At 42.8% G+C, this 13,665-nt stretch overlaps 1 protein-coding gene across 9 annotated transcripts in view; it reads left to right on the top strand.

Annotated features, from left to right (window-relative positions):
- The window catches only part of Dennd4c (DENN domain containing 4C), a 119,211-nt gene that overhangs the window by 24,204 nt on the left and 81,342 nt on the right, over nucleotides 1-13,665 (top strand). For 7 of the 9 annotated variants that reach the window (XM_074051736.1, XM_020182418.2, XM_074051735.1 and 4 more), the window contains exon 1: nucleotides 7,488-7,907. The exons of 1 other annotated variant lie outside the window; for it this stretch is intronic. The gene's annotated coding sequence lies outside the window, so the exon portion shown is untranslated. Of the gene's footprint in view, nucleotides 1-7,487; nucleotides 7,958-13,665 lie in introns of those variants that run through there. One more of the 9 variants, XM_020182417.2, reaches the window with a different exon arrangement.

Here is a 13,665-nt window from a genome sequence, read left to right as displayed (position 1 = left end):
TGAGTTTTAATGCTCCTCCCACCCCAGGTGCTGGAGATGGAGCCCAGGACCTCGAATGCTAGGCAAGTGCTCTACCACTGAGCTACATCTTTAGCCTCTAAGCTGAGAGGAGAATGTGACAGCCATAGAAACAGCCCAGAGAAAATGTACTGATGCAGAAACAAACATGGGTTCATTTATAGAAATTTATAATTTGGTAGTGCAGGAATGACAAGAATGTCATGTGTTTGGAGAAGTGGGAAGAGTGTACCATAGGGCAGAGAAGTAGGCTGGATTCTGGTAGCTCACACCTGTAATCTTAGCTACTTGGGAGGCTGAGATCAGGAGGATCACCATTCAAGGCCAGCCCAAGCAAAAAGTTCATGAGACCCCATCTCCAAAATAACCAGAGCCTTGAGTTCAAACCCCAGTCCCACCAAAAAAAAAAAAAAAAAAAAAAAGCGGGAGGCGGTGGGTGTTGGGGGTGAGGGAGAAAACAATTTTTTGAGCTTCGGGTATAGCTCCATGGTAGAGCACTTGTCTAGTAAGTACAAGGCCCTGGGTTTCATTTAACCATGAGGGGAAAAAAAAGAGGAAAGCTAATTAAATTAATGTCCCTTGAAAGATGTGGGCTGGACTTGGTGACTTGTTTTTAATAGATCCTGGCTGAAGTGACACCATGTGACTTCCAAGAGTAATAAGCAATAAAAGACATTGTGTATTAAAAATATACATTCTTTTTCTTGTACACATGGTGGTACTGTGTAAGTTGGTTCTCCATATTCATGGGTTCCACATCCACAATTTCAATCAACCACAGATTGAAAATATTCAGCAACAAATAAAGTGTCTATACTGAGCAGCTGCAGACTTTTTTTTTCTTGTTATTATTCTCTGAACAATATAGTATAACTGCTGTTTACCCAGCATTCACATTGCACTAGGTATTCAAAAAAACCTAGCACTGACAAAGCACATGAGAGGATGTGCAGAGGTGCTGTGCAAATATTACACCAGCTTATAGAAAGGGCAGGAGCATTCACAGATTTGGGTGTCCACAGGGGGTCATGAAAGCAATCCCCTGTGGACACTAAGGGACCATGGTACTAAAATGGGGCAGCTTAAAAAGGTGCAGAGCAGGCAAGAGGGGAAATGAAGTGCTTTGTTTTGAACATGTGAAGTGTGAAATTAGATAATTAAATCTCATTCAGGGAAATCTGGGGTTAGAGAAGTTAATTTGGGGTTAATGTGAAATTAGAGAAGTTAATTTGGGAGTGAACAATGCATGGATAGCATTAACACCATTGAGATGAATGAGTTCACATAAAGGTAAGGAAGACATTCAAAGTAGAACAATAAAAAGGGCTGAAAATGTTTTGTTTTCTTCTCCTTTTCCTTCCTTCTCCTTGTCCTCCTCTTCCTTTACTTTCTTCTCTTCCCTCTACCTCTTCCTTCCTCTTTTTTTTTTTTTTTTTTGCAGTACTGTGGTTTGAATTCACGTCCTTCACCTTGAGCCACTCCACCAGCCCTTTTTTATGGGTTTTTTTTTTTTTTTTGAGATAGGGTCTCATGAACTATTTGCCCAGGGTTGGTTTCGAACCAAAATCCTCCTGATCTCTACTTCTTGAGTAGTTAGAATTACAGGCGTGAGCCACCGGTGCCCGGCCTCTCTCTTTTTGAGGCAGGATCTCATTAAATAGTTCCAGGCTGGCCTGGAATTCTAGATCTTCCTATCTCCTGAGGGCTGGGATTGCAGGCATGTACTACCACACCTGCCTTTGTCCCTACTCTTCGTAGCCTGTTAGGACACTGTTCGTACTTACTGTCCTCCAACTCAAGATGAGGAGCTTTGTGCCAGCTCTCCCACTCTTGTCTTGTCGAACTAGAAAAGGAAGGTGCATAGAGGATGTGCTGAGTAATTCAAGAGTCCCAGGTGAGTGCTGACCCACATAGGTGTGGGAGGAGCGCACACAGAGAGGAAGCTAACACTCTATGGAGAGTGGGCCTTGCTGGCTCATTTAGATACAGGATTAAAGCAGATCTAGAGTTTGCCAGTGTTTATGGTCTTTAAAACACTCTCTAAACAGTGGCTAAAAGCACCTGTGGTGTGAAGCACTGGCCTTCAAATACAGGAATTATGTTTACCAAAACTGATGAGTGGCAGACTAAAACCAAATTACCTGCCAATCGACAAGTGGATTCTACATCAAAAGCCTAGAAAATCTAGACCAAGTAATTCTGTTTAGCAAAAATAAAAAGCTATGGATTTAGCCATATCTCTTTGATACCTAAATATGAAGTTGCCAAAAAATGAGAATGTTGGCCTAGGTCAGTAAATTTTGCTGGGCTCTAATTTCTCCCACTCACCAAGTGAGCTAATTAGAATAGATGGTTTCCAGTCTCCTCAGCACCAAACTTATAAGTCTACAAAATACTTAAAATGGCTTAGTTATGAAAAATTCTAAAAAGACATAAAAAGTACAGAACAGCCAGGCACCAGTGGCTCATGCCTGTAATCCTAGCTACTCAGGAAGCAGAGATCAGGAGGATCATGGTTTGAAGCCAGTCTGGGCAAATAGTTCGAGAGACTCGCTCTTGAAAATACCCAACACAAAAAAGGGCTGGAGGAGTGGCTCAAGTTGTAGGCCCTGAGTTCAAACCCCAGTACTGCAAAAAAGAAAGAAGAAAGTGCAGAACTCTAAATAACAATCAACCCATTTCAACATGCATCCAATCTTTTTTTCTAAAACCCCTACTTTACATTAGATTTAATAAACTTTTAAAAAACAGCAGCAGTAACCACAAAATTACTTTCCCCACCCTTTTACCTCTGCTGCATCGTTTTGAAGGGAATCCAAAATGTTACATGAAATACAATCTAACAAATTCTCCTGGATCAAAGGTAGTCTATAAATAATCAGATAAAATCAGTCTTTCCACTTTTCCTGGATACCTTCTTGTACTGCAGTTATAAACACTATCATTAAAGTATTAAAGCAAGCTTGGATCAGCCGTATAGAATGCTAAGCCATGTGCTGAAAGAACCCAGCTATAGTCACCAAAGGAAAAGCTACCATTACTGAGTACTTCCTACCTTCTAGGCACAACTGTGTGATGTTAGTCATCTATTGCTGTGCAACAAATCACCCTCAAATTTTTGCAGCTTGAAAGAAGAAACATTTATCTTGTGGTTTCTGTGAGTAAAGACTCCTGGAATGGCTTAGTTTGGGGCTGCATTGAGGGCCTGTTGGAGAGCTGCAATCAACATGGAGGCTGGGCTGCAGTCATCTCAAGTTTCAATTTGAAAGGACACAGAACTAACCACATTCACAGGACTGACGGTAGCTGGTTTTTCCAAGAGCAAGAGATCAGTCCAAGAGGATGAGAGGGACAACCCAAGACTGAAGTCTTTGTAACCTGTTAGTGACATCTCATCACTTTTGAAATATTCTCTGTGTTAGAAGCCAGTCAATAAATCCATCCTGCATTCAAAAGAAGAGAACTACCCAAAGCCATAAATACCAGGGAGCAGAGATTATTATTTTTGGCAGTAGTGGAATTTGAACTCAGGGCTTCACACTTGGTAGGCAGGCACTCTACTGGTTGAGCCACTTCACCAGTCCTGTTTTGTGTTTGTTCTTTTTTTTTTTTTTTTTTGCACTGGATCTTGAACTCAGGGCTTACATCTTGAACCACTTCACCAGTCCTGTTTTTGTGATGGGATTTCTCGATATAGGGTCTTGAAAACTATTTGCCAGAGCTGGCTTTGAACTGTGATCCTCCTGATCTCTACTTCCCAAGTAGCTAGGATTATAAGTGTGAGCCACCATGCTTGGTAAAAAGCAGGAATTATTGTAAGCATTACAGCTTGCCTACTACATGCTAAGTATTGCCACTGAACTGTCTACTTAATTCTTAATAGTTTATTGCAAACAACAGTTTTTTCTTTTTTATGGGACTAGGATTTGAATTCAGGGTTTTGTACTTATGAAGTAAGTGCTGTACTGTTTGAATCACACCTTCAGTCCTGTAAATAAGTTTTCTTTTTGTGTGTGTGATGATTTTACTTCTTTTTTTTTTTCAGTACTGGGGTTTGAACTCAGGGCATACATCTTGAGTCACCCTGCCAGCCCTTTTTTGTAAAGAGTTTTTTTGAGATAGGGTCTCATGAGCTATTTGCCTGGGCTGGCTTCAAACTGTGATCCTCCTGAGTAGCTAGGATTACAGGCATGACTCATCAAGGCCCACCTGATTTTACTTATTTATTAATACCATTCTACCCACTTTATAGATGAGGAAAAGTTTGTTGTTTTTTTTTTTTGCCTTTGGTGATACTGAGGTTTGAACTCAAACCCTCATGCTTGCTAGACAGATGATCTACCACTTGAGCCACTCCACCAGTTGTTGTTTGTGTTGGGTATTTTGTTCTGTTAACTATTTGCCCTGGGCTGGCTCTGAACCTCAATCCTCCTGATCTCTGCCTCTCAAATAGCTGAGCGCCACTGGTGCCCAGCCAGATTAGGAAAAGTACCTTGTCTACGAATGGAGAAGAAGAAAGTGAGGGAAGCATAGATTGATTGACAGCAATCGTACACCAATTTATTTATTTACTTATTTATTTTTGAGTACTGGGAAGCAAATCCAGAACCTCAAATACCCTAGGTAAGTGCTCTTTACCACTGAGCTGTACCTCCATCATTTATTTATTTATTTATTTTGGTGGTATTGGGGTTTGAACTCAGGGCTTTGCCCTTGCAAAGCTGGCACTCTAGCACCTAAGTTGCATCTCCAGTCCATTTTGCCATTTTGCTTTTTCTCTCTTTTTTCTTTTTGGTGGGTTTGACTGGGGTTTGAACTCAGGACTTTGTGCTTGCAAGGCAGGTATTCTACCACTTGAACCACATCTTTATTCCTCAATTATCTTTTTGAGAGACTACTATATATGCTAGATCTGGGGTACCTGGAAAAGAACATGACTATGAACATATATATGTAACATTTGTGACCTTGCTTAGCAATTTCTCAAGAGAATACAATAATGAAAATGATGTGGTATTCTGCATGAGTTACAGCTACCAAAAATAGCTTACTTATTTTAGATGATTTTCAATATTTCCATGTAGCTGTTTTGCATTGCAAATCCACAGAAATCTGCAGTGACCATTGATTCAGGAAGCAGCAAGGGCCTTCTGCTAGAATGCTAGAATGTTTATATTCTCTCTTCAATGGGGTACACAGATTCCATACAAACTTTTTTTTTAGGGCTGGGGATCAATCCCAGGGCTAAGCAAGAGCTCTACCACTGAGCTACATCCCTACTACCTATTCCTATGCATTCTTGTATCTATACAGACTTAACTGAAACTGTGATGGCATAATGATCACAACTACATTGTAGTTATGATTGGGCTTTCCAGTTCCTTTTCAGCTTTTTAGACAAACACATATTAAAATCAAAGTAAACTTAGTTAAGCCCTGGGCATCTATGAGTGCAGTTGAGTTGGTACCTGAATCAAGAACTTCCAGTTCTGAAGAACAGCTACCAAAGATGAAAAATTAGATGTACAACACACAGGTTCATGCCATGAAACTGGATAGAAAATGGTAATGAAAATCTGTGGTAAAAGTACAGGACTATAAATAGTAAGAAAAATTATAGAATTTCTCAAATCCTACATTTCCAGACAAGCAACACTGATCAAGTTACATAGATTCTGGCTTCTTCCATTTTCCATTTGTCAGGGCACTCCCTCCTCCCTAAAAAAGGTACAGGAAGAAAGAAAACCTCTCAATTCTTGAGGGTTAATAAAATGCACCCATTAATACTTTTTTCCTCCCCTAGGGAATGAACACATCTATAATCCCAGCACTCTGTAGGGTGAGGAAACCTCAAGAATTGTTGGGAGTTCAAGGTCAGCCTGGGCTACATTGCAAGACACTATCTCAAAAACAAAATTTGTTTTTTCTTTTGCAGAACTGGTTATGAAACCCAGGGCCTCATCCATGCTAGATAAGCACTCTATCACTGAGTTACACTCCTAGCCTCAATTAAATATTTTTAAACTATTACTTAATTCGCACTTTGGGGAGGAAGGACAAGAAGTCCACAAGATAACTTTGAAATGTTAGATCATTTTTTAAACTTCTGCTGCCTGGATTGTCAATGTCAAAGATGTTTTTCAGGGATCCACACTAATTCCAAACTATTGTTTGTTTTGCGGTACTGGGGCTTGAACTCAGGGTCTTCACCTTGAGCCACTCTACCTGTCCTATTTTTTTGTATGTGGGTTTACGAGATAGGGTCTCGGGGATTATTTGCCAGGACTGACTTGGAGCTGTGATCCTCCCGATCTCTGCCTCCTAAGTAGCCAGGACTGCAGGCGTGAGCCACAGGCACACGGCCCCAAACTATTGTCAAACAAGTCATATTTCTACTGCTGTGAATTTCTTCCGGATCAATTCAGACTGCTAATGTGGTTAGGAAAATCGTATCTGTTACTACCAAGCTCAAATTTTTCACAGATGCAATAAACTTCAGGAATAAACTGACAACAGGGCACTTATGAGCCAGATCTGATCTCTCACTTTTTACAAAAATTCAGACTGAGTAAGGAGATAGTAATTCTTAGGAAAATGATCATTATGTACGTGACACACACACACACACACACACACACACACACACACACACACACACACACACACACACACACACACACACACACACACACACACACACACACACACACACCACTTCTAATTTTGACCTGCTGTGGAATCTGTGAAGTCACTACCATTTGTTTTTGGCCAGGAGGCAAAAAAGTTCTACTTTATCTCCAGCCATTTGCTTTTTGAATAATTATGATACCTAAAAACTCGCCAAAAATGTTACCAAATTTGCATTTCGGGGAAACGACTCTGAACGTGTATGTGTAGATAAGAAGGCTATACTTGGGGGGTGGGGCGGAAGGAGGGTACCAAGTATTTAAACGAGCCATTTCCACATTTGGAGTTCCCATCCTGAAATCTCAGCACAAGTAGCAAAAGCGAGCGCAGCGGGGCCTCAGAGTCCCCAAAGCCGTGGGTGGCAATTCCAGCTCTCACCCTGGGAAAGTTCACATCCCTTTCCGTACTTTTCTCAGTGACCTTGAGCCACCACAACGTCACTTTCTCTGTCTTTGAAAACCCAGAGGAGCGGCCGCCACCTGCAGTAACGCACATTGCAGGTCGAGTCCGAGCCCTACAGGGAGGGTGCAGAGCAGTGCCCTGGGCACTGGCTTTGTCCCGGGTTCTGGGCCAGCTTCACTTGGGGAACCTGCTGGCTGGCGGGCCAGGCTCCGACTCAGGCCTCACCCGGGTCCCAGCGCTGCGGTGGAAGAGGGGTGGGGGCGGGGAGCAAGGGCCGCGGGGCCTCGGCCCGCCCCGGGGGCGGGGCCAGGGGCGTGACCAGAGTACTGTTCCTCCCTCTTCACCCCTCCCCCACGCCCCTTTCCACCCGCCCCCGCAGTGGGAGCGGTAGGAGGGAGGGAAAGTGCTGTTCTGTGGAAAGGGGCGGAAGGCGGGGACGAGAAAGAAAGAAAAGGGAACTGAAACATGGCGGGCCGCTGTTGGGACGGCCGCGCCACAGAGAGCTCCTAGGTCACCGTCCCCTGCAGTGCCGACCGCCGGGAACCGCAAGGCGGGTGCGACTTCGCGCCCCGGGCCCTTGCCCCTTGCGCCCCTGGGGATCCCGCCCGCGCGCAGGCGCAGAGCGACCGTGGTGGTGGCGGCGACGGCGGCCGCAGGAGCCAGTCCCCCGTCCCGCTCCGCCCTGCCCTGTCCGGCCCTGCCGGGCCGTGCCGAAGCCACCCAGGCCGCGCAGCCGGCGCTTTCATGCCCCAGGACGCAGCTGCGTCGGCGCGGCTGACCCGGAGCGGCGGCGGCGCTAGGTGAGCGCGCGGCGCAGGGCCTTCCGCCCCGGCGGGCGGCTCTGGTGCAGGTAGGGCTGCGCTCCGAGGGGCCGGCCCGCGGGGGTCGCCGGGGAGGCGTAGAGGGGCCGGCGCTGGCCTGGTTGCTCCGCAGTGCCGGGGGCGGGGAGTCCCTGGAGTCCGCGGGATGCGCCGGGGACGCGCGGCTGCAGGCACGGGGCCTCCCCGTTCCGCCGCCCGGGCTTTGGAGCGGCGCCTGCGTGCGAGCGCGAGGGCCCTGGGCCCGAGGGACCTCCGCCTGGGCCACTGTCGCCTGGGTGGGGGCCAGGTGGGCCTGGGGTTCCCAGGGCCACGGCAGAGGAGGCGGTGGTCGCGTCTCGAGCGATCGCGGATGGGCCAGGGGTGGAGGGCGGGAGCGAGAACGAGAGCCCAGACAGGTGTCGCAGGTGAATTGAGGGCATTTCCTCCTCTGCCTGACGGTGGCTGGTCCTCAGGCCTTCTTTGTTGGGATGACTTATAGGGGGGCAGGTTCCATTGAACTCCCGAGCGGCTAAACACAGCTAAAGCCAACTGGTTAGTCCCTAGTGCGGATCCTAGTAGAGCCGTACCTCTTCTGCAGAGAGGATGCGGTGCTGTCTTCTTTTCCTCCTTTTTTCTCCTTCACGGGCCTTTTTTTTTCCGAAGGACGTGCTTCATCAGAGCAAATACGGAATGACCCAGTTTTTCATTGGTTCTCCCCCATCCCCCCCACCCTGTGTGGGTTTCACACGGAAAGTTTGGGGCAGTTACTGTAGTTACTTGAGCAAATATGAGCCAAAGTGTCATCTGCAGCATTGGACCCTAGGCTGCCTGTGTGCTTGTGTTTCAGAGAATCTATTGAGCGTTGTACCCTGAGAAATTGACCCACCGAGCCTGCTCTGTGCAAAACATGTTAGGAAGTTCTTCCCAGACCCTGATTCACAGTTGGAATCGGCCTTCCTGCGTCCAGGGTGACCGGGATTGTAAGGTGGAGGAGGTGGTTTAGACTCTAAGGTGCTAAGTTCTCAGTAAATGTTTGATCTGAGGTCATGGTGTATATGAAGCTACCTCAAATGCAAAACTCTTTTTTTGTGTGTGTTATTTTTCTGTGCACGTGGAAAAGAGGACAAATTAGTTGTAAAAGGAAAACTTCATCTCTTTGGATTAAAGGATGCCTGTTCTTAATCACTATAATCGTGAAAAAAAAAATCCTTGTATTTGCTGTTGTTCTACTGTTAAGAGGTAGTAAACTTCCTTCTTGGTGTCAGACTGAGAACTCAGAAGTAAACTGATGTTTGTATTCATGAACATGACTTGCCTCTCATTATAGGCTTGCAGTTGCCTTTTTTTTTTTTTTTTAAGTAATGGCAAAGGGTTTTCTGCCACTCATTTCACACTTTCCCGGATTGGTGTCCCTCTTTACCATTTTGCAAAATAGTTGATTGAGATTAGGCATCCAATGTTTGGTATTTCTGGTTTTACTAATCCCATTGTATGTCAGTTCATTTGACCAATAGTTCTTTTTCTAATGTACAACTGTTTAGACTGGTTTATTTGGTTAATAAAAAAGCTATGATGTCAGAGATGTTGAACTTGTGTGTTTTGGAGTAATTTACTCGTGTAATTTGTAAATGAATGCATTCTGTTATTGAGAGTAAATACAGTATTTTGTAGTTTAAACTTGAGCTTTTATTTGAAAAAATTGGCAGCAGAGTTGGTGTGTGGAGACTATTCTTAAAAGTAAATGTTTAAAATTACAAGGAACTGCAGTGGTTTATAGCCTGTAACAATTCATGGTGCCAGATTTGGGTTATTTGGGTGCCAGATTCAAGGTTATTTGGGTGGACCCTCTTTATAAAGAAGCATGTTATGTATCTATAATAAAAGCTAATTTGTAACTATGCACAAGAGATTTCAGATGATAAATAATAACAAGGCACCTTTGCTCTTTATACATCTGCCAGTTAAGACCAAACACCTCATATTTTCATTGGAGTTTCCTGCCAAGACAAATACTGGTTTTGCATTGGCTTTGCTGCTCAGTTTGAAAGTTAGGTTTCCGTCTTTTGCCTGCATCTTAAGTACAGGTTGTAAAGTGAAAAAGAAACCTGCTGAGTCAGTGGCAGTTTGTCTTCTTTGATTTTTCTGGTTTATAAAACAATTTCTGTCATAATTTGAATTTTCAATATATATGCTTCCTGAAACTTGGTAAAGACAAGTAAGCTTTCATAATACATGAATTAAAATGTTATCTTTTCTAAGCTGCTGCCACAAATTGTTCCTTTTCTTTCAGATTGTTAGTTTTACAGAGAATACTGGGGTGCCTTGTTAGAACAGGGAATTCCTGTAAGAGTTAAAATTTGGGGAAAAAAAATTTCACATGGAATAAAGCAGTAGGTCTTTTAGATTGTGAGGAATTAAAAAATTAGATAAATTTTGAAATTTATATGCTCGCTTTGAACTTTGATCCTCCTGATCTTTGCTGCTGAATAGCTAGGATTACATGTGTGAGCCACCGGTGATGGTTATCAACTTTTTTTAATTAGAAAAAGACAAAGGAAATTCAAAAGAAAAATTTTAGGTCATTCCCACCTATCTTACATTTACATTTTTTTTTTGTGCTCTAATCCTGTTACACTTGTATAATGAAGTTAGGATAATATAGCAGTCCTTTCTATACTTGCATATAATTCTGTGATTAATACTCATGTACCTGTCTTTTTAAACTTGACATGTTTTTCCTGGTATTGCATATTACTGTTATTTTATAGTTATTTATTTTTGTGGGACTGGAGTTTGAATTCAGGGATTCATACTTGCAAAACAGGTGCTCTACTATTTAAGCCATACCTCTAGTCCATTTTGCTCTGATTATTTTGGAGATGGTGTCTTGAAAACTTTTTGTTGAGGCTGACCTTAAATCTTGTTCCTTTTGATCTCAGCCTCCCAAGTAGCTAGGATTACAGGTGTGACCCACCAGAAGCCTGGCTGGCTTTTTTCTTCCTTTCCCCCTTCTTCTTTACTTGTGCTGAGGATTGAACTCAGGTCCTCATGCATACTGAACATTCATTGTGCCACTGAGCCCAGCCCACATATGCAATTTAAAACTTTTAGTTGTCCCATACTAAAAAAAGGTAACAAATGCAACTGCATTTAATATATTTTTTATTCTACTATATGCAATATCATGCAATATGTTATTTAACATGTGCAGTAGTTTTCTAGGACTGCTGTTACAAATTACCACAAACTAGGTGGTTTCAAACAACAGAAATTTGTTCTCTCACAGTCTGGTAGCAGGGCCTTCCTTGCTCTCTTGAAGGCTCTAAGGAAGACTCCTTTGTCTTTCTGTCTAGTGGTTGCTGGGAACCCTTATGTTGCAGGGGATGTTTGGTCTTCCTTTCCCCATCTTTTTTTTTTACGGGGCGGGGGGGCTTACTGGGGTTGGAACTCAGGGCTTCACACTTGTTAGGCCAGTGGCCAGGGCTCTTACCCTTCCTGTACTACTTGAGTCATACCTCCAGCATGTCTTTTTTAAAATGGGACTGGGGTTTGAACACAGGGCTTAATGCTTGCAAAGCAGGCACTCTACCACTTGAGCCACATATCCAGTCCTTGGTTTTCCCTTTCTTGTGGCAATTTTGGTTGTGTCTTTTATTCAAGAATTTGTTCATTTCAAAGCCTGGCATGGAGTAATCCCAGCACAGAGGAGGATCTTGAGTTTGAAGCCAGCCTGAACTACATAGTGAGACCCCTGTCTCCAGAAAAAAAAGAATTTCTATCTAAGTTACTGAATTTGTTATCACAAGAATGTTTACAATATTCCTTGTCTTGTTTTGTTTTTGAGACAGAGTCATTGCACAGCCTGGCCTCAAACTCATGATGATCCTTCTGCCTCAGTCTCCCAAGTGCTGGAATTACAGTTATGTGCCATTACCCCTGGCTCAGTTTTTTTTTTTTTAAAGAGATGGGGTCTCACTATGTTACCTACACTGTCCCTGACTCCTGGACTGAAGCAGTCCTCCTGCCTCAGTCTCCTGAGTAGCTGAAATGAGGACATGGTTCGGTTCAAAGCCAACTCGGGCAAACAGTTCCCAAGACCCTATCTTGAAAATACCCTACACAAAACAGGGTTGGTGGAATGGCTCAAGCGAGAGTGCCTGCCTAGCAAGCGTGAGGCCCTGGGTTCAAATCTCAGTACAACTAAGAAAAGACCCCAACTTTATTGAGATAGAATTTATGCATTCTAAAATCCACCCACTTGAAGAGTACAATTCAGTGGTTTTTAATGTTTACAGAGTTTTCTATTTTTAATCTAATTTTAAAGCATTTTGTCACCCCATAAAGATACCTGGTATCTGTTGAAAGTCATCTCTTCAATGTCCCTCCCCATTTCCCTCTTCCCCCAACCCTAGGCAACCACTAGGCAAGCTGTGTCTAGTTTTGACTATTGTGGATATTTCACAGAAATTAATACAATATGTGCTCTTTTGTGACTGGCTTATTTAATTTGGGGTAATGTTTTTGAGGTTCATCTTGTAGTATGTATTAGCATTTAATTCCTTTTTTAAAAAAAATTGTGGCAAAATACACATAATGTAAAACTCAATGTTTTAACCACCTAAACCATACAAACTCAGTGACATGCAGTATATTTAGTATTAGGGAACCATTGCCACTGCCTAGTTCTAGGAAGTTTTCTTTATCCCAAAAGAAATGGGTTACTCTTTAAGCAGTCGCTGGCTATTTCCCGTTTCTTCAGTCTTTGGCAACCATTTAATTTGCTTTCTTTCTCCATGCATTTGTCTGTTTTGGATATTTCTTATAAATGGAATCACTGAATATGTGTCCTTTCATGTCTGTTTTCATGGTTCAGCAGTACTTCATGCCTTTTTGTGTCAGAAACTCCATTGTATAGAAATACCACATTTTGTTTATCCATTCATGACTTGGTAGACATTTGTGGTTCTACCATTGACTATTGTGTGTAGATCTGCTATGAACATAGTATACAAGTTTTTATATGGACATAGGTTTTCATTCCTTTTGGCAGATCACTTAAATTTAGTGAAGTTATTGATGTGGTTGAGTTTGAATAAATTATCTTGCTATTTGTTTTAATTTGTTCTGCTTTTTCTTGGTTTCTTTTTGGAAGGAGTATATTGTAGTTTTCCATTTTATTTCTACATTAGTTTGTTGACTATATATATTTTTTAAATAGTTCCTTAGGATTCATAATTAACTTGTCATAGTCTCCTTTCAAATATTATACTTCTTCATAGGTAATCTAGGACTCTTAATTCAGTATATTTCTATTTTCTCTGTGTCTAATTTTCTTCATCATTAAAAAAGGGATAATGCTAGTTGTGTTAGCTTTCTGTCGCTGTTACAAAATACCTGAGGTAAAACAACTCTTCATTCTTTTAAGAGAAAAGGTTTACCTTGGTTCGTGGTTTCAGAGGTTTTAGTCTGTGGTCAGTCAGCTTCATTGCTTTTAGGCCTGTGGCAAGGCAGAGTATCATGGTGGAGAACATATGGTAGAGTAAAGGTACTTCCCTCATGGTGGCCAGGAGCTAGGGTTTGGGGAGGTGGACAGGCAGACAAACAAAGGGGCCTGGTCCCAATATCCCCTTTGGAGGCATGCCCCCAGTGACATAGCTTCTTTCTATTAGGCCCATCTCCCAGTAAGCACCTTAGGCTGGTGACCAAACCTTCAACACATGAGCCTTTGGGGACATTTAAAATCCAAACCATAACATTA

This window comes from Castor canadensis, chromosome 13 (genome assembly GCF_047511655.1).
Source record: "Castor canadensis chromosome 13, mCasCan1.hap1v2, whole genome shotgun sequence".
NCBI lineage: Eukaryota > Metazoa > Chordata > Mammalia > Rodentia > Castoridae > Castor > Castor canadensis.
This window is presented reverse-complemented; position numbering and strand designations above follow the sequence as displayed.